At 43.8% G+C, this 4,665-nt stretch overlaps 1 long non-coding RNA gene across 1 annotated transcript in view; it reads right to left on the bottom strand.

Moving 5' to 3' along the window:
- Window positions 1–2,459: 2,459 nt before the first annotated feature.
- Window positions 2,460–4,665, bottom strand: part of LOC144284792 (uncharacterized) — a 123,376-nt gene continuing 121,170 nt past the window's right edge. The window contains exon 2 of the long non-coding RNA XR_013353204.1: window positions 2,460–3,272. This is a non-coding gene — a long non-coding RNA (uncharacterized LOC144284792). The remainder of the gene's footprint in view (window positions 3,273–4,665) is intronic.

Raw genomic sequence — 4,665 nt, 5'->3', positions numbered from 1 at the left:
GGCGCGCGGCCTCTCGCCCCGCCCAGCCCCGCAGGCCCGCCCCCGCGCGGGGCACGCCGGGACTTGAGCGCGGCCCCGCCCCACAGCGCCCCCAGCGCCCCGGAGGAGCCCTTGGTTGTCGCCGCAGCCGCCTAGGCTCGGCTTCCTGCAGCAGCAGCGAGGTGGGTGGTGGGTCCTGGCGCCCTGCGGGAGTTTCCAAACCAGAGACCCAGACCCAGAAGCGCTAAAAGGCTCTGGAGAGAGGGAGAGCGACAGGTGGACGTGCAGAGGGAGCTGCAAGTGGGGAAGAGACTTGCTCTTCCCTGAGCCCGGGACAGAAAGGGAATGCGGGGATTGATTGGATTCCTATCCTAAGGGGACCCCAGGCCAAGGTAGGATGGTCTGTGAGGCCATCCCGGGGACAAGGCGAGGGAGGGGAGCCGGCCGCGGGGGTCAAGGAGCAGCTCCCCGCAGTGCGGAATGGGGAGTCGGTCCTGCCGGGCACGCTGAATGTGTGCAGTGTGTCTCAGAATCCTTCCGCCAGGGGCCCGGGAGGTTGGGAATTCATTCTCAGGGAGTCAGACACCTGGCATCGCTGACCCCATGGACTTACGGTCTCTAAAATCAGAGAAATTGTCTTATAATCTATATGTGAAATGGACCTTAAATTTACCCATCTTTCACTCTTAAGCACCCTGCGTGGTTGAAGTGCTGAGATATATGTAATTGCTACCCCACCTTACAGGTTTTCTTTAATAAATTTTTAGAAAATGTATGAAATTTAACAATGAAGCAAATTTGAAAATAAATAAAAGTTGTTTATAATTCTGATACTTTCATGGAAATGCTCTATTTCCTCATATAAATCTCCAGTCCCTGTCCACAGACATGTGCTTTTTATATGGTTCTGAGACACACATACTTTTTGTTTTTCACTTACCACATCAAAGTGTTCCGTGTTTCTCATTATTTTACAACTATATTCTTAAATGGATATAATTCAAGGTAACATTAATCTGCTAGCGTTGCCCTAACAAAGCACCACAGACTGGGCAGGTTAAAGACAGAAATTAACTTTCTTAAGTTCTGGAGGCCAGAAGTCTGAGATCAGGATGTCAGCAGAGTTGCTTTCCTAGGACTCTCCTTGGTTTGCAGATGGGCACCTTCTTCCTGAGTCCTCCCAAAGTTGTTCCTCTCTCTAGGTGTTCAGTGCCCTACTAATCTTTCCACATTGGACTAGGGCCCACCCATAATGAACTCATTTTACCTCAATTGCCTCTCTAAAGGCCCTGTGTCCAAATACAGTCCTGTCCTGACTCCAACATGAGTTTTGGGAGAACATAGCCCATAGGAGGTAAGGTAGTATGAAATTATTAGGGGCAGTTTAAGAAGAAATGTGGCCATAAATAATGCTGCTTGAATACTTTCATATACATAGTCTTAAAATATCAAAAGTACAAAGTGCAAAGGAAAGACCAATACATTAAATTAGATTAACATTTAAAACCTTTTAACATCAAAAAAAACACAATAGCATAGCTAAAATCAGGTCAAACTGGGAAAAGATATTTGCAACAAGGAAAAGCATCCAGAGAATATAAATTAACTTCTAAATATCAAAAGACTACCCAGAGGAAAATGTGAAAAATACTGAACACTGAATTCACAAGTAGGGGGGAAATGAATAGGCAATAAATACACAAAAATGTTCTATCTTGTTAGTCAGGGAAATGCAGCATCTACTTAGGAAGATGTGCATATCCTATCACCCAGCAAGTCTTACCTTGGTGCTATTTTTGCATTATTTACATAGGAGCCATATTTAGGAAACTCTACAGCAACACTGTTTTAAGGGCAAAAACAGGTGAGCAATGTAAATGTCTATCACCCAGAGGATGGGTATCTTGTGGGGGTTTTTCCCCATACACTGCAAACTAGTAGCAAAAGTAATGAACTATAGCTAAAAACAGCATACACGAATAGCATTAATGTTGAATAAAAACGCATGTTGCAGATTACATACAGTATGGTACCTCTTACAGAAACTTTAGAACATATAAAATAGCACTAGATATTTAGAAGTAATATATAGGAAAAGCATACTGACGTACAGAAACAAATACTCAATGGAATAGTAAGTAATCTGTGGGAGCTGGGATGGGGAAGCAGTGAGGAGGAGAAGATCAAAACCAAGGCTATACAGGTGCTCTGCCAGTACAGATGACCCCCAATTTGTGATGGTACCACTTAGGATTTCTCAACTTTACGGTGGTGTGAAAGCACTATACATTCAGTAGAAACTATTCTTTGATCTTTTCCTGGGCTGGTGATATGCTGGAGGATCCTCTCTCTTGATGCTGGAGAGCTACAGTTCCCAATCAGCCCTGCATTCATAAGGGGCAAAACCCAATACTCTTACAACCATTGGTAGCCACACCGCCATTGTTTGTCACTTTCCATACAATATTCAATACATTACATGAGATAGTCAACACTTTATTATAAACTAGACTTGTGTTTGGTGGTTTTCCCAATTGTAGGTTAATGAAGTGCCTTGAGTACATTCAAGGTTGGCTGGGTTAAGCTATGATGCTCAGTAGGTTTAGGTGTTTCAAACAATATTTTCAACTTACGATAGGTTTACTGGGATGTAACCCCAATCTAAGTTACAGATCTGTACTGCTAATGACATTACTGAGCCAAGGGCTCACAGGTGAACATTCTTTACACTTTCTGAGTATCTTTAACATTGCAAGATACATTTAAATAAATTAAGTCATCATTGAGTTTTGCTATCTCATGGGGAAAGACACAGGCTGTAAAAAAACAATGTCAAAACAGTAATTTTTTAAAATTTATTCCAGAGAGAGAGAAGCACAGAGACACAGGCAGAGGGAGAAGCAGGCTCCATGCAGGGAGCCTGAGATGGGACTTGATCCTGGGTCTCCAGGATCACAACCTGGGCCGAAAGCAGCACTAAACTGTTGAGCCACCCAGGCTGCCCTTATAATACTATTAACAGAGGAAAGTATGAAGCACTACAAGAGCACCAGGGAAGTTATCAGTTAGCTATCCCCAGAGGAAAAGTTCACTGAAAACTGCCTTTGGGGGGCACCTGGGTGGCTCAACGTTTGAGCACCTGCCTTTGACTCAGGTCGTGATCCTAGGGTCTTGGGATTGAGTCCTGCATCAGGCTCCTTCTCAGCCTGCTTCTCCCTCTGCCTAGGTCTCTGCCTCTCTCTGTGTGTCTCTCATGAATAAATAAATAAATGTTTGAAAAAAATCGGGAACTTCTAAAAAATTTTTTTTAATTTTTATTTATTTATGATAGTCACACAGAGAGAGAGAGAGAGAGAGGCAGAGACACAGGCAGAGGGAGAAGCAGGCTCCATGCACCGGGAGCCCAACGTGGGATTCGATCCCGGGTCTCCAGGATCATGCCCTGGGCCAAAGGCAGGCACCAAACCACTGCACCACCCAGGGATCCCTAAAAAAAATTTTTTTTTAAGATTTTATTTATTTACTCATGAGAGTTACAGAGGGGCAAAGACATAGGCAGAGGGAGAAGCAGGCTCCCTGCAAGGAGCCCAATGTGGGACTCGATCCGGAATCCCGGAATCGTGCCCTGGGCCAATGAAAGACGCCCAACCACTGAGCCACCCAGGCGTCCCACTGAAAATATTTTTTGAGAATTACATTAGAATTGCATTTTAGGAGAAGCACTCTGTTACAAGAATGATAAATGCACTGCAGGAAAAAACTGTTAATAAGAACACTGTAAATTTTTTTTAAGTTGGCTCAAGTTAGTGGTGATAGCAGAGATGAAGAAGGGCATTTGTTTGGGAGGATTTTGGGAGACAAGTTGGGTACAAGAAAACCGAGATCATTATCAGATTTACAGCTTTGGAGATTAGTTAGTATAACTTTAGAGGTGGGAAATACAAGAGAGTGTAAGGAAGAGGTACAGAGTGAGGAGTCTTATTCTTAGCATTTTGTGTTTGAGATGCCTGTGGAAGCCGGAAATATTCAGGGGAAAGTTGACTATGGATATGGATTTGTAGATTTGAAGTTATTAGCACCTAAGAGATAACAGGTGAGGGTAGCAAGAGAGAGATGGGCAGACACATACAGCTAGCTGTTGGTTTTGGCAGTGGGGGGTGGTGCTTCTTCCCCATTCTTGGTATTTTTTTCCATTTGGGAAAGCACAGCACAGCACTCTCAATCTCTGTGCTTCCTCATTCACTTTGCTCAAGTCTAGTGTAGATCACCAGGTTCTCCAATATTTAATTAAGGCTAAATGAGGTCATAGGATCAGTGTCCTAATAAGAGGAAGAAACACCAGAGATCACCCACCCCCACTTTGTACCCAGGGGAAAGGTCATATGAGGACCAGGGAAGCCAGTTCTCATCAGACACCAACCCTGCTGGCACCTTGGTCTTAGACTTGTAGCCTTTAGAACTGTAAGAAAATAAGTTTCTGTAGCTTAAGCTCCACAGTCTGTAGCATTTTGTTAGGGCAGCCTGAGCTAATACACCCATAATGTAAGAAACTTTTATCACAGGAAGCTTTATTACAAGATGGAGAAGAGAAAAGTTTAAAAGAAAAGCTCTAACTCCAATTTCACAGGATGACCAGAATGCTTTCAGTTTTCCTTCTTCCAGTTTCTCTGCTCACTAGATGAAATG

This window comes from Canis aureus, chromosome 15, assembly GCF_053574225.1.
Source record: "Canis aureus isolate CA01 chromosome 15, VMU_Caureus_v.1.0, whole genome shotgun sequence".
NCBI lineage: Eukaryota > Metazoa > Chordata > Mammalia > Carnivora > Canidae > Canis > Canis aureus.
Note: the sequence above shows the minus strand (reverse complement) of the source record. Positions and strands in the feature narration are given on the sequence as shown.